Source organism: Clupea harengus, chromosome 8 (assembly GCF_900700415.2).
Source record: "Clupea harengus chromosome 8, Ch_v2.0.2, whole genome shotgun sequence".
NCBI lineage: Eukaryota > Metazoa > Chordata > Actinopteri > Clupeiformes > Clupeidae > Clupea > Clupea harengus.
This window is the reverse complement of record NC_045159.1, coordinates 9,305,791-9,327,236: the sequence shown is the minus strand read 5'-3', so window position 1 is coordinate 9,327,236 and position 21,446 is coordinate 9,305,791. Positions and strand designations below refer to the sequence as shown.

General features: G+C 46.5%; 2 long non-coding RNA genes across 2 annotated transcripts; both read right to left on the bottom strand.

Annotated features, from left to right (window-relative positions):
• Positions 1 to 787: 787 nt before the first annotated feature.
• On the bottom strand, positions 788 to 2,977 carry LOC116221459. The gene is made up of 3 exons (XR_004164128.1): positions 2,458 to 2,977; positions 2,295 to 2,372; positions 788 to 2,131 (listed from the first exon to the last, which is right to left on the bottom strand). It is a non-coding gene; the product is annotated as an uncharacterized LOC116221459 (long non-coding RNA).
• Positions 2,978 to 8,201: 5,224 nt separating this feature from the next.
• Positions 8,202 to 9,876, bottom strand: LOC116221592. The gene is made up of 3 exons (XR_004164197.2): positions 9,670 to 9,876; positions 9,518 to 9,584; positions 8,202 to 9,354 (listed from the first exon to the last, which is right to left on the bottom strand). It is a non-coding gene; the product is annotated as an uncharacterized LOC116221592 (long non-coding RNA).
• Between the last annotated feature and the right edge of the window lie 11,570 nt (positions 9,877 to 21,446).

Below are 21,446 nucleotides of genomic sequence, written 5' to 3'. Positions count from 1 at the left end.
TGCCATAGGGAAGAGCCACACAGTAAGGGGGTGTTTTTTATTATTATTTATTTATTTATTGGTGAGCAGTGACACAGTACAGAAGCAGGGCCAGAGAGACCAAGCTGCTCCTCCCATCACACATACATCAGAGTCCACGGGAGCTGTCATCACGGGCCTGTCCACCCTGGCACAGGAACCAAGAAACATGGCAGAGTGCAGCCGGGAATGATAAAGCCTCGCAAGAGCCAGGATGTTCCCTAAGTGGTGGTGGCAGACAAGTCATTGTGCCTGAGGAGGACCACAAGAGAAAAATAGGTACATTTATAAATAAATAAATGGACGGGGATTGCTGGGTGACTTGATTTGAATAGTCAGCAGATTGTTTAATGTAGTGGTTCATAAGCACCTCCCACACAAAGGCCGTGTGTGTCTGGAGTCTGAGGGTAAAGTGACAGTATGTCTGACAGTACAGCGCTGTCTCCTTTCTCCTCTCTGATCAGCCAGAACACACACTGAGACAGGGCATATTTTCAGAGCGATAAACAGCTTGTACTTCCCTTCAAATTCTTTTTTTGAAGTGCTTTATTTTGAAGTGCAAAAAGAGCCAAAAACCACAAGCTCATGGGAAGTCTGTTCCAAGTGTCTGTCATCTTTCTATTTTAATTCACAGTGAACCTTCTAAAAAGCTGCTTGTTGCTGTAGACTGTATTTGAGGAACTCTGTGATGTCTTGAGACTTACATATCTATCTATCTGAAGTGGCTGTTTCATTCACACCTTCAACACAGTGTTGCTTATGCACAAGGTTGGGGAGTAACTAGTTACATGTAATTGTAATCCATTACAGTCACTGAGATGAAAAAAAGTGTAATTCAATTACAGACACTAATCAAAATGTTGGAGATTATAAAAGATTATATGTATGTGACAGTGGCGAGGTAGTTTACTAGGATAGTTTTAATTGTCGACTACGCCACCTAGGTAGTCACCCTAGGACAGATATAGACTCTGTGTTAATTTAGCTCTAACAAGGCAAACACAAGTTCGTAACACTCTTAGGCCAGAGACATTGGTTCCATAAATACAGTTTATTAACAGGTATACAGACAGTAGTAAAAGGAGTACAGGGCAATTATAGTACAGGCTGTTGCCTCTCACACAACAACCAAGCAGAGTTATTTCCAGCGTACACACATACACTAAACACACACAGTAGACACGTACAATGTTAGCCAGTGGGCTATGACCCGAATATGAGCAGGTGAGATGGCCAAAGCCTTACGGAGATGGGCCAGTGGTCAGGACTCAAAGGTGGAGCAGGGCAGTGGCTTACCGCAGCGAGCAGGACTTTCCAAGAGGGGGACAGGAGAGGCCCAGAAGACACACACCACACGTGCATAAAACCAGTAAGCACTACACTCCAAAATAGGGCAACCGTTATGCACACAGCAAGGAAAAGTGAGGGGGTGGGCTCCACCACCTGGGGGTCAGCCTGTCGCTCAAGTGAAACTCACTGCACCTGTCCAGGGAGAGAGATAGAGGCACTGGGGTTAGCAAAACACTTGACAGTAAAGAGGCAGGGAGAGGATTTAATAGTGTGGCTATCCTACTGAGGCTACTTAGCTTTGGCGGAGGGACTTAGGACGGGGTGGACCTCCGACGGTCAGCTGGGAGTAGCGGGCTTTGTCACAGTACCCTGGGTTACCTTAGCTACATGCACACACCCACACACAGAGGCACACGCACGCACTTCAGCAAAGACACGGTTAGGCTAGTTAACAATCATTCAGAATTACCACCACCATAGTTAACATAGCAGCAGCACAAAACAACAAAACATGCAGGCCAAGCAGAGAGGGAAAAGCAGCAGCCCACTGCACAGCCCCATGCATCAAATCAAAAGAAACCAACAAAACAATATCAGGCAGAGCAAGCGGAGATGGAAGGTAGCATACCCAGCCTAGCCCCATGCATGCAGGAAATCACAGAGAGATACACACCAAGCATGAGCATGCCGGTCAATTATAAACATGTATTTGACAGTAAAACAGAACAGCAGCCCTTCCCGGGTGGAGGCAGTGGATGACCCTCAGCTCAACGTGCCGAGCTGCAATGACTGCACACTCAGGGACAGCGAGTCATGGACGGAGCTATGATAGAGAGGAGGATAGCATTGTTATTCATAACTAATGCGCATTTAAAAATACAGAGCGGTGCTGGTAACTAAACCTGCATATTAAAATACAGAGCGGTGCTGGTAACTAAACCTGCATATTAAAATACAGAGCGGTAGTAGTAACTGAACCAGCCTACCTCCAGCTGATTCCCACCGAGCACCCGGCGTCAGAGCAACCGCTACACCGGCTTTGTCGCGACAATGAACCACTCGTGCTAAACAGAAAAGTGAACGAGCCTTTTTAGCAACAATAAGAAGGTGCCGCAATGGACGAAGTGGCTTAACGCCAAAGTTGCTTACCTTCGGTAACAGCATTAGTCCAAGTAGTGCAATTTGCAATCCCACGCCACCATACAAACTGATGGGCACCCGGAAGCAAAACAAGGTTAGGAGGACGTGTCTCCCCGTGACCTGAGCTGGGCTATATATCAAAATACAAGCCCGCCCAGTAATCAGTGTTTCTTATTACACCTGGGGGGATGGACTGTGGAGGCGTAGCCCACTCTGCCACATTCTACCCTCCCCTTTTTGAGTCGTCGCCCCGACGACGACCGGTGAACCCATATTTCGACATTGGTTGACGCCAACCTCTGCTACCGACTGGCTACCACTGGGCCCCAACGGTGAAGGTACCTACTCTCCATCATTGTTTGCAGCGGGCTTCGGGAGATGATGAACGTTCGAGTGCTGACCGGCCGTGGAACGCACAGTCCGACGCAGGACCGGTTGGGTGAGGCTAGGAGTTTCCACAGGGGTTTCAAGGGCAAGCAATGGTAGGCTCCCCTCCTGTAGGAAACAGTCCTCGGAAACCGTCGTATCTTCCAACAGTGCCGGCTCAATGGCCCCATCGGGAGCAGATGAGCTTGGGCCAACCAAGGAGACTGATGGAAGGAGACTGACCATGAGCCAAAGGTCCTCCTCCCCAGAAGGGTCAACGGAGGGTGTGACAGAGACTGTGGGGACGGTAGCCTTGGGTTTCTGAGCCGCAGAGGCAGAGGTGACTTGGGCCTTTAATAGATCACGGTGGACCGTCCGTGTCTTATGCACGTTGTCCAATGGGGCAATGGTGTAGACCACCCCCTCTCCCAGAGGCGCTTTAAGCACCTGGTAGATTAGTGGACTCCAAAGGTCCTGGATTTTGTGCCTACCCCTAGCACTGTGGTCACGAAGGTAGACCCTTTGCCCCACCTGCAGAGGTGCTTCATGGACCTGTTGGTCGTGCCGCTCTTTCCGACGGCCCGCCGCTGCATGCAATCGCTCTTGCGCCCCCGCAAACGCCACTCTGAGCCTTGCCTGGTGCTCCACTACCCAGTCCTGCACCGTCCCTGGTACTGGTTCCTGGACCCGTCCCAGCAGAAAATCTATAGGGAGAGTGGGTTCCCGTCCAAACATTAAAAAGAACGGAGACTCGCCTGTGACTTGGTGAGGGGTGGTGTTGTAACAGTAGACAACCTGTGGGAGGCAGCAAGTCCAGTCGCGTTTACGCGTTACCGGCAAGGTGCGTAGGAGGTTGTGGAGGGTTCGGTTAAACCGCTCGCACTGCCCATTACCAGCGGGGTGATATGGGGTGGTGCGAGACTTCACCACGCCATACAGGGAGCAGAGCTGTTGTATCAGGTGGCCTTCAAAGCACCTACCCTGATCAGAATGAATGCGGCTAGGGACACCAAACCGGTAAAACCATTCATTCAGGAGCACCCTAGCGACTGTTGAAGCTCGCTGATCTCGTGTAGGGATAGCCTGGGTGTACTTACTAAACACATCAGTCATAACCAGTACGTTCTCCACCCCATTTTGTGCCGGCTCCAACTGGGTAAAATCGATGGCCACAATCTCATTGGGCCTAGATGCAAGCAGGTGACCCATGAAGCTGTGGGGGACTGTGCCAGAATTTTTAGCGACTTGGCACCGATCGCATTCCCTACACCACTGTTTGACATCGGCAAATAGACCTGGCCAATAACAACGGCGGCGCACTAGTTCAGTGGTGCGCTCGACACCTTGGTGGCCATGGTCCTGATGCAGCTGTCTCAGAGTTTCTTGTCTAAGGGCTGCGGGCAGGAGAAGCTGTAAATCTTCCTCCCCCCCATCTGGACGGAACACCTGGCGTTGTAATATCCCCTCTTTTTCCACCAACCTGTCCCAGTGGCGCAAAAACCCCAGAGCTGGTTTAGGGACCCGTCGTCGCTCCTCAGCGGTAGGTGGAACCTGTCTCCTCCAGAACAGCAAGACCTCTTTCAAGAGGGGATCTGTCTCCTGCATGGAGCGGATGTCAGAGGGGGAGTGACCTGGAAAGACCGCCATCACTGACTGGGTTGCAGACACCACTGGGGCAGGTGGGGAGGCCTGCTGCAGGCAGACTGGGACCAGGGTTCCTGGGAGGGTGTGCTCACCTAGACTCACACCAGACATATACTGCCTTGAGAGGGCATCGGCGTTCTGGTTGCTGCGACCAGAGCGGTATTTGATCTCGAAATCAAAGGCCGCCAGCTGGGCGGCCCACCGATGTTCGGTAGCCCCCAACTTGGCAGACTTGAGGTAGCTTAAGGGATTGTTATCGGTGAATACCACGCATTTGTGCCCCAGTAGATATTCTCTAAACTTTTCAGTCATGGCCCACTTGAGCCCAAGGAATTCCAGCTTCATGGAGCTGTAGTTGTCCATGTTGCGCTCGGTGGGCCGAAGACCCCGGCTAGCATAAGCAACAGGCCGGACCACTCCCTGCTGTTTCTGGGAGAGAACTGCTCCGAGACCGCAATGGCTGGCGTCAATCTCTAAGATGAATGGCAGAGAGAAATCAGCGTAGGCCAGAAGCGGTGCAGAGACCAGCCTTGCCTTCAGAGCCTCAAAGCTCTCTTCACACTGGGCTGTCCATGCAGAATCAATTGCCTGGCGGGATCCCCGTTTCAACTTTGTCCCTGAGAGGGCTGCCACTAGTTTGTGCAGTGGACTCGCCAGCTTTGCAAAGCCCTCCACAAAGCGCCTGTAGTAACTGGCAAACCCGAGAAATGAGCGCAACTCTGAAATGTGGCAGGGCCGCTGCCACTTCGCCACTGCCTCGATTTTACCTGGGTCGGTAGACACTCCCTTATTGGAAATGACGTGTCCAAGATAACCAACCTGTTGGCGGAAGAAAGCGCACTTTTCTAATTTGGCCTTCAGCCCTTCTTTGTGGAGGCGACTGAGAACAACTTCCAACCGTTGTAAATGCTGGGTGACAGAGGAAGAATAGACCACAATGTCATCTAGATACAGGAGCAAGGACTGGCACTGTTGGTCTCCGAACATTCGCTGCATCAAGCGTTGGAAGGTGCTTGGGGCGTTGCATAGCCCAAAGGGCATCCTGTTCCATTCAAACAGACCAAATGGAGTACAGAAGGCCGTTTTGGGCCTAGACTGTTCAGATACGGGGACTTGATGGTAACCGCTGGCAAGGTCCAGAGTGGAAAACCACTGGGCCCCTGCAAGTGCATCCAAACTTTCCTCAATACGAGGTAGGGGAAAAGAGTCCTTACGTGTCCTACTGTTTAGCAGGCGGTAGTCTACGCACATGCGTAGACTACCATCTTTCTTTTTAGCAATGACAATGGGTGACGCGTAAGGGCTACTACTTTCCCTTACTACCTGCGACTCTAAAAGCTGATTTATATGAGCTTTGACCGTCTCGTAATCCGAGGGTGGTATACGCCGGTGCCTTTGCCGAACTGGGATGTCATCCAGTAGGGGGATGTCATGGGCTATTAAATTGGTGCAACCTAGGTCGCCATCATGAGCTGCGAAAACAGAGCTATACCGTTGTAACAGGCTTCTCGCCTCAGTCTGTTCTTGTCCGGACAAAGCCGACAAATCAACTGCGTCAAGCCTATCTGGCACCGAGCTGGTGGCTTCCTGTGAGGAAAGCGTGGCAGTTATAGGCCGAACCTCTTAAACCCCGGATGGCAGGCTGATGACTTCTGCATTACTTAAGGAGCCCATGCTAACCCGAGGGTAGAGAAGGACTTCAGTTACTCCTACATTAATAATGGGGACATAGGCCGTGCCTCTGGTGACTTGGACCAAACAAGGTGATGCGAGTAGCCCTGCTGACCCCGAGTCAGGAGGCTCGAACAGCGCAGTCTGACCTGACAGCTGTTCTGAACAGGTACTAGCAATGAACGTCATTGTACCCCCCGCTATGCGGACCGCCCGTGGGCCTCTGACCCGGGCAGTCGCAATGTGTGTTCTGGGAGTCTCGGCTGCGGACAGGTGGCACCGCTGTAAGGCCTCAATGACGAGACCTGGAGCTTGTGACACAGAGGGAGAGTCAAATAAAGAAGGGCCATGTGCCCCAAAAAGTTCATGGTAGCACCGGCTAATCACATTCATCCCAAGGACCCCAGGGACGGTAGGTGGGCCTCCAGGAAGGTCCTTTACTATGAGGATACCGCAATGAGGCATGACCTTACCACACAGAACCACCTCCAACTACAAGTAGCCAATATAAGGAATCGCCAGACCATTGGCAGCCTTAAGCTGAAGCCAATGACATAATTTTAGACGTTCCTGACCCCATGGTTCAAACTGTTGCAGGAAGAAACCCTCAGTCACAGTGGATACCATGGACCCGGTATCCAATAAGCAAGACACAGTAACCCCCCCCATCAAGACATTATTGTTTGGACATGAGGACATAAGTGTAGATACCTCACGACCCTGTGAGCCTGTGGATAGCCCAACTGAGCTGTGGCTCGGTAGCTCAGTGGGCTTTAGTTTTCCGGCTGATGGGAAGATTGGGACACTCTCGCTAGGTCTGAGGGCGGACCAGAGGTGGAACTAGCTCTGGAGCGAAAGGGAAACCGCTGCCCATCGCACTCCCTGGCGAAATGTCCTGGCTGCTGGCACCGTCGACATATAAAGGGACCATTGCGTGGGGCCCTGTTATATGATTGGGGGTTCTGCATAGAGGTCACAGTCTGGGTGAGCTGGTTAAGCTGCGCCTGCTGTTGCTGCAACAGCTCCTTCAACTCTCCCCACTCGCCACCCCTTGGAGATACCGGAGAGGCTGGGCGAGAACGGCCCTGCACACCATACTGTAAGCCATAGGCCGTGGGAAGAGAGCAACTACGCGCCCTAGCCCCACCCGGAAATCCCTCTTCTTCCCATCTAATGGCCTCTCTACGCACTTCCAGCAAAGCAGCCAGTGGTTGACGGCGAATGAGCTGTTTTAGCTCTCTACAGAGGGCACTGTCCAAGACATGCTCCACGAATTGGTCACGAAGGAGGACTTCAGCATTAGGCACTCCACTGGGGGCACGCTGTTTGACCTGTTCCATCAACGCCATCAGGGCTAGGGAAAATTCTTGAAGTGTCCCCTTCCTGTTGCCGTCTAGAAAAGAAAGCTTGCTGGAGGGTCACATAAGACTGACTACACCCATACAACTCCTTTAAAATAGCCAAAACCTTAGTGGGATCTGATCGTTCGGCGCTTGAGCGATACTTAATCTCCTCCTTTGCCTCGCCTTCTAAATGCTCAAAAATAAAGAAGGCCTGATCTGCAGCGGAAAGATGGCGAGCACGCATACAGGCCTCCACTTCCTCTATCCATTCTGCTATGTCAAGGCCTGTCTTACTATTGAACATTGGACATTTCCGATCGCGAGGAATGACCACAAGACGCTCAGTGACAGAGGGTGCGGACCCCCCAGGGGGAGAGCGTTCTTGACGAAGGCGCTCATTATCCGCCATAAGCTGTGCAACTAAATCCGTCAACTGTTGCACTTGCTCCTCCATGCTAACCCGGAAGGCTGCGCTACCACACGAAACAAACCAAATGGAGCCTACCTCTGCTCGTGATGGGCTGCTGTTCTGTTGCTGCCAATAAAGGAATTTGAGCCTGGGTGAAAATCACAAAAGAAATTATACATAAACAGCACCAATGAGGGAACTCACGTCTCTGCCTGTAGTGAGTGAAATCCTGCCGGCTACGCCAAATGTGACAGTGGCGAGGTAGTTTACTAGGATAGTTTTAATTGTCGACTACGCCACCTAGGTAGTCACCCTAGGACAGATATAGACTCTGTGTTAATTTAGCTCTAACAAGGCAAACACAAGTTCGTAACACTCTTAGGCCAGAGACATTGGTTCCATAAATACAGTTTATTAACAGGTATACAGACAGTAGTAAAAGGAGTACAGGGCAATTATAGTACAGGCTGTTGCCTCTCACACAACAACCAAGCAGAGTTATTTCCAGCGTACACACATACACTAAACACACACAGTAGACACGTACAATGTTAGCCAGTGGGCTATGACCCGAATATGAGCAGGTGAGATGGCCAAAGCCTTACGGAGATGGGCCAGTGGTCAGGACTCAAAGGTGGAGCAGGGCAGTGGCTTACCGCAGCGAGCAGGACTTTCCAAGAGGGGGACAGGAGAGGCCCAGAAGACACACACCACACGTGCATAAAACCAGTAAGCACTGCACTCCAAAATAGGGCAACCGTTATGCACACAGCAAGGAAAAGTGAGGGGGTGGGCTCCACCACCTGGGGGTCAGCCTGTCGCTCAAGTGAAACTCACTGCACCTGTCCAGGGAGAGAGATAGAGGCACTGGGGTTAGCAAAACACTTGACAGTAAAGAGGCAGGGAGAGGATTTAATAGTGTGGCTATCCTACTGAGGCTACTTAGCTTTGGCGGAGGGACTTAGGACGGGGTGGACCTCCGACGGTCAGCTGGGAGTAGCGGGCTTTGTCACAGTACCCTGGGTTACCTTAGCTACATGCACACACCCACACACAGAGGCACACGCACGCAGTTCAGCAAAGACACGGTTAGGCTAGTTAACAATCATTCAGAATTACCACCACCATAGTTAACATAGCAGCAGCACAAAACAACAAAACATGCAGGCCAAGCAGAGAGGGAAAAGCAGCAGCCCACTGCACAGCCCCATGCATCAAATCAAAAGAAACCAACAAAACAATATCAGGCAGAGCAAGCGGAGATGGAAGGTAGCATACCCAGCCTAGCCCCATGCATGCAGGAAATCACAGAGAGATACACACCAAGCATGAGCATGCCGGTCAATTATAAACATGTATTTGACAGTAAAACAGAACAGCAGCCCTTCCCGGGTGGAGGCAGTGGATGACCCTCAGCTCAACGTGCCGAGCTGCAATGACTGCACACTCAGGGACAGCGAGTCATGGACGGAGCTATGATAGAGAGGAGGATAGCATTGTTATTCATAACTAATGCGCATTTAAAAATACAGAGCGGTGCTGGTAACTAAACCTGCATATTAAAATACAGAGCGGTGCTGGTAACTAAACCTGCATATTAAAATACAGAGCGGTAGTAGTAACTGAACCAGCCTACCTCCAGCTGATTCCCACCGAGCACCCGGCGTCAGAGCAACCGCTACACTGGCTTTGAACCACTCGTGCTAAACAGAAAAGTGAACGAGCCTTTTTAGCAACAATAAGAAGGTGCCGCAATGGACGAAGTGGCTTAACGCCAAAGTTGCTTACCTTCGGTAACAGCATTAGTCCAAGTAGTGCAATTTGCAATCCCACACCACCATACAAACTGATGGGCACCCGGAAGCAAAACAAGGTTAGGAGGACGTGTCTCCCCGTGACCTGAGCTGGGCTATATATCAAAATACAAGCCCGCCCAGTAATCAGTGTTTCTTATTACACCTGGGGGGATGGACTGTGGAGGCGTAGCCCACTCTGCCACATGTAGAATATAACAATCATTCTGTTGCTTTGCATCTTGTTGCTGTCTGGACAGGCGCTGTCATGCCAAATAGTGTCCGGGTGACGCCATATTGGCTTTCAAACGACTCTTGAGTGACAGTTGCTATAACAACGCTAGCATTACGTAACCCGGACACTATTTGGCAAAAACTCGGCAACCGGTTTGCCATAACTCTTTTATGGCAAGTTGGCCTCAAGGAAGCCCATGACCCTAGCTCCTTCCAACTCTTATTTGGAGTAGCGCCACCTAGTGAAAAACATCAATTAAAAAATCTAGTGCTTCACTAACCAATAACTTGTGACATAAAAGTTCAAACGAAATTTGATCACGACCACATTTTTTGGAAGCACACCAAGTTTTGTGAAATGTTGTCCGTAGGGGGCGCTTTAACTGGACATACATTCCTATAGCTTATTTCATCGTGTGTTGGTGTGGTGTGTCTCCTGTAGGCAATCTGCAGGTATTAAATATGTCACGTAAGCAGTGGTTGGACTGTGAGTTGCTTCTTGCTGTGCGTGCTATGCCCAGGGGCCCTTGATTGCCATGCACAGTGCCCTGTTTTGTGCAGTGGCCATATTACGCACCTCTATGTGTAGTTTATTTTATTCCTCCCCTACACTCCTTTCTTGCTGTAGTCATTAACAGATATGCACTTCATCATTTGTCCAAAGTAATTATTATTTGGACTTGTGCTTGCTTAGGAACAAGTGCTTCCTTGAGACATGTGGAGAGTGTGAAAAGTCCCCATTCTCATTACAGCGGCTCGTCAGCAGAGTGGCCAGCTCCATTAGCCAGGAGCGGATGACAGCCCAAATGGGATTAATTTCAGGGATGCAACACAACGCACAGAGGCCTTTAGTCTGTGATTAAGAGCCGGAGAGACGTGCTGCTTGGGGACTGCTGTGTGCTCAATCAAAGCTTGAGAACATATTTCATCGAGAGCGCTTGGTTTAAATTCAGTAGTGGCGGGGAGGTGGGGAGTCGAGATGGAGAGTCTGTCTGATATGTCTTCAGAGCTGAGCCGACACACTGCGGCTTACTCACACTCTCCGACTGCCCCTCCACACAATCCCACCTCCCCTCCCAGCTAGGCAGCTATATTAACCTGTTACTCACACAGGTCAAAATAGATGTAGCTGTTTCTTGGGAACACAATACAAACAAATTGTTAATTTAGATAATTAGCTGCTCCATGGGTCAAATGGTTAGGCGATGGACTAGTATATCATACCAGAATGTTGCACCACACCTGCTTCACCTCACAGTCCACTTCACCTGGGGCACGTTCAGCCCAGACAAAACGTAGCAAGATGTCTATTTATAAGGAAATGGTGGTGCATTGAACATCCTGTTGTTATGCAAGCATTGCAACTATGGCAGCTGAGAAGGCCATTATTGGCGTTCCTATCAAATTATTTACTGAGCCTGATGAAATCCTTTTCAATAGGCTACGTGTTTTATTTGTATCTTGCAGTTAAACCAAAGGACTTTAGTTGGATCTATAGTGCGCACTTCCTTTTTAATACAGCGGTTTATATAGGCCTATACACGTCGCTGCTGATTGGGTAATCACCTCTGACACACCCACCGAAGGAGAGAAAACGTACATCAACGCCCGTTGCACACCGTTTCAAGGAAACATGTCGTTCAACCCGGAAAGCGTAGCTAAACGGTGCACATCGTTTTCAGATTGAAAGTGCCCCAGGTATTGCAATGCTGGGAAAAGAAACCAGCGTGAATTATTCACAGTGTCCTTGAACAGCCCGCCGGCCATGTGAAAAATGCACACTTCGGCCATGAACGAGATAGAGGGACAAAGACGGAGAGAGGGGAGGCGGACAGACACGGAGGGAAAGGCAGAATGAAAGAGAAGATAGTTACACGGAGTCAATTGACCGATCGCCAGGGCCCCGCCCCCTTGGTTACTGTTGCTACGTCCGACACAATTCCCGGAACTGTCAAGCCAAAAGCCATGGCAAGTACGGGGACAAGCGCTATAGCTGTCAGTGTGAGTGATGACCCTAGATATCCTCCAGATCAAGGCAAAAGGGACTGCAATATGCAGTGGAAGGATATATCCAAAATATTAAGATCAACAACGAAGTGGACACAACAATAATCGAAGCATAAGCATACAGGTCTCAATCAAAAAAAGTTGAAACCCCACGACCTCTTCATTAAATGCAACCAGCACAGCCTTGTAGACTAGTCATGTTATTTCACCACTGGGTAAGATCTGTATATAATATTTCAAGCTAGCTAATAACATACAAAGATTCTTTATTCCTATTATTTATTCTGTCTCTGGCGAGAAACTGTCTATCTAGCTAGCTAGGATGGTGACAATCTAGAGAACAGTACAGTAACGTACCAGTGTGGATCAAGATAGCTGCTAGCGTTATTGTTCAAGGGATGTGTGTGCATGTTGCTGAAAGCATTTCACAGTCACTGTAGTGATAACTTGCTTGTAAAATGACGATCCTTATGTAATGCTATGGCTTTGTATCAGATCGCCAGGTTATTGCTCTCAGGTTGTGCCTTATGCATACCTTGGGATACTCAGGAGTAGGTTGCCCATTCACAAAATGCCACAAAGATTAAAATAAAAAAAACTTCATAATGGCCTTTTGTTCAACATTGATACAGTATGTTAAGCTCGAGCTAGTCTCTCCAACTAAAGTGTTAATGTTAAAATCAAAATGTTAATGTTACCGTCTGTAAAATTGCACGCTGAGCTATCCTAGCTAGCCATGTTGATGTTACGTCTGTAAAATTGCACGCTGAGCTATCCTGGCCAGAGATAGCAAACGCCAGCAGCATAAATACAAAGTTTTCATTAAAAATTCTGTTCAATGTTGTATCAAGCATAAATACAAAGTGTTCGTTAAAAGTTCTGTTCTATGCTGGCGTTTGCTATCGCTAGCTAGGATAGCTCAACGTGCAATTTTACAGACGGTAACATTAACATTTTGACGGTAACATTTTGATTTTAACATTAACACTTTAGTTGGAGAGACTAGTTATGTACTTGTAGTGGTAATAATACAAGTTGTCATGAACCATAACTATTTGGGGATGTTCTCTCAACTAGACAGTAGATAGATATCATAGCTAGCTGCAAGCAGCTTCATTTACTTTGGAGCAGACATGTTTGTGTTTTTAAGTATATTGAGTTGGGAGTGGGGTCTCCCACACTGTTTAATCCACCGACGGCACCTTTCCTCTTGTGTTTTGGGCTTTGGAAATGCGAGAAAAAAAACGACGCATCCCTCTAATCTCTGTGTCAGATCTAAAAGTCCCGTAAGCACACTGCTTCACCATGCTGCTCAGACCTCAAAGTCGTCGGACCTTCTTCTCTTAGTAGCGGTTGCTAAGGTATGATTGGACGAGGGCCGTTCTAGGGAGGAGTTTCGCGATCGGTCAATTACGGCGATAGAGTATGTAGTTATACAGCTCGGTTGAGATAGCGGGTCTATTTCTGGACTGGGCTTCTATGGCAGTGTGAAGGTGATAAAAAGTTGACCCGTGTTTCACAGCTAAACTATTCTCATTTGCTCTGCAGGCTATATCTCGCTTGCTCTCTCAAGCTTACGGATCCTCTCCCTTTCTCTATTCTTGTATTCTCGGCATATTCTCCCAGTTGAAATCCTCTTTCTAGAGAAGCACAAACAGGCATGCTGTTATTTGTTTTATTATAACCTGCAGGGGTAAAAAAGGCTTTCCATAATCTCTCTTTATCACTCTTCTCTCCCCCATTCTCTCTCGTCTCATTCCCTTATATTTTCCTTTTTACTGCCTTTATCTGTTTCACATACTCTAACAAACACTCCCAGTCTCATTTTCATACACACTTTTTTTCACACTCTCTCTTCTCTCTTTGACTAACACCTTTGTCGCACCCTGTCTCTCCCTATCTCCTTTACTGCTGCTCTCTCTCCTCTTACACTCTCTCTCTCTCTCTCTCTCGCTCTCTCTTTCTCACCATGCCCCGCTCCTCTCTTTCCTCTCGCTCTCCTCTGATGAGCACAGTCAACACATTTCTCACAGTATCACTGACAGTGTCTTCTCCATTCTTCGGCCTTTATTATGATAATACACGAGCTTCTCGCACAGCGCCGCTCCTACGCTCCGCTTCAACGAGTCGGGGATGTTATGGCCGGGGAACTGGGAAGGGTGGGGTTGGTTCTCATTTCTAATGGGCACACGGCGCCCTGTGAAGAAATGGCTCTGGAGAGAGTGGAGTTGCAGCAGGCCTGCGTCCAAAGCACGAGTGAAGTGATGTGTGAATGCATCTGCGTTCGGCAAAAGAATGTGCGAGGTCGTCACAGCGCAAGAACAAAATGTGAATAACAGGACCTTGCTTTGAAAAACTGCTGCGTTCGAGCCGCCATGGCAATCGGCTGGCGGCAGAGCAGATAGGAAATTCGTCAGGTCGTGAAAAAAGATATTTCATGTAATTACAAGATAGGGTTCAGCTTGAAGTGAATTGGGGGGAAATCGTATAGAAAACAAAGTCCAGTTAAAGAGAGAGAGACCTGGCTTAATATATTGAACATGAATGAATGCCGGTGTGCTAAATGAGCTACATTATGAAGAATTATTCATATTTCATATTCATTGAACTCTGAACCACATTTTTAGCACGTGAAAAGCCTATAAAACATAGTTTTCCAACGCTCAATGGAACAGAAAATCATAATAGAGATGCATTGAAAGAATACGTGTCCCTGCTAACTTTCATATAATCAAAAGAAAGTATGAGTCTCACTATAATAACAGTGCTGTGCTCTCTAATCTGGGAGAGAGGAGAAAAGCAAATTCCTCTAATTATTTACTCAATTTCTCTAATTGTTTTGGTGATCTGGTCTTGTTTGTTAAGTGGAGAGCCGCGTCTTTTGCGTGATGCGGCAACAGGATAATGGCATATCTTAATGTATTAGTCAGGCATGGGCTGTCCTGCTGTTTACTCCCGTTGTCCTGAAACTGGGAAGCCTGTTCAGGGGTGCGTTTCTCGAATAACGACGGAACGGAAGTAGGCCTACTTGCTGAATCATGGTACGACGCATCTTTGGCTGAAATACCGACCTACTAATGACAGTTTCTCGAAACCATAGTCACCAATCTCTTCTTCTGCCGTTCATACCACCATAGTCCCAACAACGTTGTTAATGACGTATGCAGCATGTAGAAGGTACACATTTGTTCTACACATTTACTGGAGCAACTGATGGACCGGCCTTAAACTGCATAATTGTTGATAATGAAGAACTAACTTACAAATAGTTTTATGTTGTATACCAATATTTTATTAATTATACAATGTCACGGCCTATCAGCTAACTGTGGTAAGAAGACCCAGTAACAGGTTATTGGTCTACGTCTTTCCCTTAAACAATTAAACAATTAAAATCCTGGTGTTCCTATTCGGATCTGTCAGTGTTTTTTTCTCTCACAGATAATCTGTTTGTAATTATTTTACAATGATGTTAGTGCTTTACTCAAGATGAATGAATATTCATTTTAAAACGTGTAAGTGAAATTCTCAGTTGGTGGGGGTTCCGGTAGATAGGGCGATGGTCAAAAACTAACGCAATTAAAACGTTGATATCCAGGAGACTTCTAACGACTGGTCACAAGCAGTGCTTCCAACCTCCCTACTGTGCGAACATGTTTGCGATTGATCGTTGGAACTACGCTTTCGAGGAACACCAAATTGTTGAAGCGCGGTTGTAACGACAGAGATTGCGACGGTGGCCATCTTACTGTATTCACTTGTATGTAGGCCTATTTGTATGAATTATTTTATATTCTATGTAATTGGTTTTCATGAATGTATTTTATAATATATTTAGAATGTAGCTGAGCAGGTATTTAGAACTTTGGAACATAGACCAACCATTACATTATTGCACATGTTGTTGTGAAATTCACATATCACTGTGTGGATGTAATTTGATTTCAGCAGTTTTGAGCAATATGAGATCACACTAGGTATTTGTCCCTTTTCTTGTCTGCATCAAGAGTCATATTAAGATAATCCGTTACAATAGTACTCATAACAGAAAATGGTGCGTTCATATTGCATTTTGCTGGCTCACAAATCTTGTCCTCCTGTCAGTGTGGAGAAAATGATTCTGTTTTAATGTTTCCCTTTAGGAAAGCACAAATTGATCATGGCTCGTCTAATTCAAATGGGAAATTGACAGAGCATCATTAAGTTATGCCTATTGAATGATAATGCCTGTGATATGTGTGTGTGTTTGAGTGTGAATTTGTGTACGTGTGTGTGTGTTTATCAATGTGTGTGTGTGTGTGTGTGTGTGTGTATGTCTATCTGTTTGTCTGTCTGTGTGTGCCTGTGTATGCAGACCCCGTCCTGTTGTGCTGATAAAGAGCTGTCCATGGTGCTGAAGACACAAGTTAAGTGATTCCAAGAGTCCAGCGCTTTCTTCTGGGCTACAGCTTCATGCATGTTTGATGAGATCGGTGTGATTGAAGATACTCTCAGTGGCCTCTCCCTCTCCTGCCTGTTTAGTCTGTTCAGATGCAGTCATCAGTACTGCTGACCAAATGCTTTCCACTTCTGGGGCTTGTGAGATGTTTAGCGTGGTGGGGTCTCTATGCTGGAGTTTGTCCACTGCCGTAAATGTTTCATAGTAGCTTGTGCTACTGAGAAGCAGTCAGCACCAGAACAGTGATTATGGTGACTGTGAAAGTGGTTTGAGGTTTTCGTGGTGCTCTGTCATGTAACAGTTTTATAATTCTCTGTACTATACATATACCTATATTTTAATATTTTATGTGTGTATTCATTATTAAATCAAAACCTTTGTCACACTATCATTTTGTATTCTTCCCTTGAATTAAAATATGATATAGATTTTCCTTTAGTTGTTATGTGAGAATATGAAAAATGTCAACAACAAAAAAAATGCTATATCAACACACATGACGTGAACTGATCAGTAGGGGAGGCTGGGTACAGTTGTAATGATTTTTGTTTTGCCTTGGAACAAAACAAAACTTACATGTGCTTTGAGCGCCTTTGTTAATACTGCCCCGTGTCGGGAACAGTTGCAACAGTGGCCCAGGACAATTGTAGCATGCCATTTTGAGGGGGAAAGTTAAATTTAAGGCAACAGACATAAATTATTCAGACCAAAATAGTGGTGGATAAGGGTTTCTCTGTCACATTTTCACAAAAGTGGCTAGCCTATTTCACCTGCTAACAATGCTTGCTGATGCAACCAATTGTATGTAAAGCGTGTTACAATTGTCCCCAGCCGACCTCTTCAAATATTTGATTAGATAATTGGAATATAACAGATTGTATGCCGCTAATAATTATACTAGCATCTAGATCACCTATCACACCCACCTGTCATATATGTTATACATTTTGACAGAGACTGAGACACAAACTGAAGTTTTGAACATAGCATGCTGGTGCCATCACACATTTTGTCTATGAGTTTCATTGCATTAAATAAGAGATGAGCTGAGACATTAAGAATGTTACAACTGTACTCAGTCTACCTTACTGAGCCAGCACTGATGCAAGTAGCTCAATTTATCTTCATTTGCTAGATGAAAAGGTCAGCTAATGCTCTTTCTACATAAACTGAACCCTTTCCAACAGAATGTCATGCTTGTCATGTACAATGCTTTGCTGTTTTTTCAGCTACCCATTAGAACTTCCTAAATCTGAATGTTTCTGATTTTTGTGTAGATGCAAGTAGCGATGAGGGGACAAGTAGCTCAGCAGGGCATAGTTGCCATGGAAACTTGAGGTGATTATGTCAAGTGTATGGCCTTTAGCACTCACAGCAAGTTTCATGTCAAATGACCTGAAGATTGGCCGAGATATGATCATGCTTCCTGTTTGGCGGCTTCACTGCTGATTTTGATTGGCTGTAACGGACAAATGGTTTTGAAAATCTGAAATCCATCTAGTATCTCCTGTGAGGCTTGGTCTGAAGATCATCTGCTGCAACTCTGGTGAAACACAATGTGTGGCCTGTGAAAATGTTGTAAACCTTTCAATAAAATCCAACATGGTTGACATGTTTTGGCTTTGGGACCTACCATGTTATTACCAGACATAAGACATTTAGTTTTAAGGCACATCAACACATCAACACCCCCTGGCAGCACTCCCGTAGTGGCAAAGTTTTGTGAGTCTCCTCAAAATGGGTTCCAATGTCCAATATGGCAGAAAATCCAGTTTGGCAGAAATGGACATCAACGACCTTGAATCCCATGACAGATCCGGTTACCTCGAGTGCCCACAGGGCCCTCTCACCACATTTAGCCAGCTACCCGGCAGGCCTTGTTCTCCTCTTAAGGGCTCGGCCTCTGTGTTTGTTCAAGAAATGCTGCCTTTTCACTCCACTCGACAGGGCCCAGCCACCATTCCAGTTCACCCCCCATCTAATTCACACACCTTACCAAGCTGCTCCGGTAGAGCACAGAGCCACTTTCGAGCTGGGCCTATCAGTTCCCTCACTGCCCATCCGTCAGCTTCCAGACAGGGCCACTATGGGCAGACCCCCTCCCGAGGTCAAACGGCCTACCTGAGCTTAGCAGCGCGCTGGCTGTCAAGGCTGTCTCTGATGCCTCACGGTCACAGCATTGGAGAGTGTAGACGAATGCTCCTGCTGCGATGGATTGTATTGTTTGTAAGATGGCCGGAGAAGGAAGAGCATCGCAAGCGAGAGGGCCCACTGATGAAGAGTTAACGACGGAGGGGTGCCGAGGCCTGTCTGCCATGATGAAGATAAACACCAAGGATACTGATCATAGAGGAAGCTCTGTTTTGCATAGGAAGCTTCAAATGCACACAGCAGGCTCTGTCAGGTGGTCTGCCCTCAGTCTGAGTCTCAAGTCCCTTTCCTCAGCATTTCTGACGCGACACTTTAAACCCTCGTCTGGAAATATGCTCCTTTTTTTCTGCTTTTCATTCCAAGCTGAAGTGCTGCTTGGAGGTGAAAGGGACAAGGTTTCACGTGGATTTCTCCACCCAGCTGTGAAACTGAAATCTTAACAGAGGGATGTTATTGTTCAAACAGCAGATGGACAGCGGCAGAGCACAAGAAGAAATGGAGAGCTGGAGAGTGTGAAATGTGAACGCACTTGTGCCTCATCCCCAGTGGACATGCCTTTAGAAATTCCTCTAAAATAAATTCCCTCTTATGCCCCTTCGCTTTGTGTTCCGAGTTCCTTTAGTATTTTGATGCTGCTTCGGCAGTTCAGTGGAGCCAAACAACTGAGTTTTTGTTATTTTTTTGCGGAGCACTTCTTAAGGCTGCTTTTGTATGTAACCTTGGTGCATGCAGGCTTTTTTGAGGGGTATGTAGGAGAGAGAGAAGAAAGAGAGAAAGACAATTCCGTTGTCCGATCATATCTGTAAACGTTATTACTTTTAGTTATCAGGTGTATGTCACTAACAATAGTAAATGGACTCATTTGGAAACATCTAATGAAATGTTCCCTTAAATATCACACCTCTTTAAAGGACTGGGGCACCGTTTCATCCATTTAGAGAGAGTTAATTACAGTCATTTGAGCTGCCAGAAAGCAGTTCCATTACCAGCTTCATAATATAGAAAACCTTTATTGCCTGTGACTACAAGGATGCATTGCTATGCCTATGCGAGACAGTATACAGCACATTGTGATTATACATCATATGTGAAAGAGTTCCTTAATGTCTTATGATTCTTAAATGTAGTTTATGCCCTTATGTTTCTGAGAATTAGAGTTGGGGTTAAGTACTCCCTTGGTGTTTACCATTGTAAAGAATAAAACCTTGTTCCTGATTTTTCTACCATTGCCTGTCATTAATTTGTGGTATTAAGACAAATCAATTCAATTAACAACACAATGTTGTTAGTATGTCTAGAAATGTAAATCTCCTTTATATGAGACTCAATTTATTTTTCTGTTCATCTGCATGCATGTAGGTGTCCATGTGTGTGAGTGGGCGTGTTTGCTTGTATTGTGTGATCTTATTGTGTACGCAGCAGTTGTGTCAGGATCTTTGTTCTACTGAACGCAGGTAATAAGAATCAGACCTCCCTTTGATCCTAAAAATAGTTTTTGTTTCCACACAGGAGACCAGGTGCTGCCTGTCAGAAGTGTTTTGAATGAAAATGAGGTCTCTGTCACTCTGACACTCTGACATTTCCATCTTGACACTTGAACAGTTAGAAGACCATGACAACCAAAAAGTGTAGACCTCATTTTCAGCACCCAGGCCTTGTGATGAGGCCATTTAGGATGCCACTGGAGGAAATGACTGCAACGGGCCTTGAACAGATCCATTGTATTGGATGGCTTGGCAACAATCAGACTGCCCTGTTTAGCTTAGGGAATATAGTGTGAAAACCAACTGTTGAGAAGAGCTTGTCAGTTTGGTTTTGGCCAATTTTCTAGCAGAGGGGAATGGTTCAGTTGATGACAAAGGGGGGGGATACTTTTCTGAAATGTAATGATAACAATATGGCTGCTCTTCTGGGTTAGAAAAGGCACCACATTAGGTTTTAACAGAACTTCTATGGATGGAATCGAAAACTGAACATAAAGTTGCATACGTTGCTGAAGTAGGTACTTGATCCGCTCACTGCGTTAGGTAACTTTGGTTCCCTATCCGTGTCTAGCTAGATTTGCACTGCAGTGATCTCAGCATTAATGACTTTGACCTACTAGCTGAGCAAATCACTTTCAATTTCATTTGGATGGGTGCTCATTAGTTTTGTCCTTAACCCAATTTAAATCTAGTGGAACAGTTGAAAACCTCAATAAATGCAAGGGAAGGAGAATAGTCAGACTATGAAAATACAGAAAAGATGGAGAGAGAATACCACATATGAGCCATCATTGTATCATTGTGAAACGTGTTATACTGTCCAACTATACAAGCTTTGTGAAGACTTTGTGCTTGAAGTCAATCAAGTCTTCATGTGTCTGACTGGTGAATGGTGGAAAGTCTCTGTGTGTTTGTGTGTATTTATGTGTGGGTGTGTTTGTGTGTATTTATGTGTGTGTGTGTGTGGGGGGGGGGGTTGCACTCATATTACATGGATGTTTACATGGATTACATGGGTGTTAGCTTGGCCCTGGGTCCGTGGAAAGGCGCTGTCAGCAGCGGGATCATCTCTAAGTCAGTGCAGGGCAGCAGCAGCGAGGCTCATTGTTCCCCTCTTGATGAGGTTTAATAACTCTGGATTGACCCGATAAGGCAAGTGGGTGCTATGCAGGCGAGTTGTACAGAGACAGGCCATGTAATTAGTGTGGAAATAGGCCTGCCAAGCAAAGGGAAGATTATACGATAGAGTAGTCCAATTAGGTTTTATTTTTTTGGAGTTGCCCTGCATGAAACGAAATGTAAAGCCTTGTGAAGTTTTGGAGTGTAAAGTATTAATTAGAATGTAACTGCCATTGTTCTTCTGAGTCAACAGGCAACACACAAGTCAAAAGGCACAGTTCACAGGCAGTGACAAATACTGGTGAACTCTATTTACGGCCATAAGCAGTTGATGTGTGA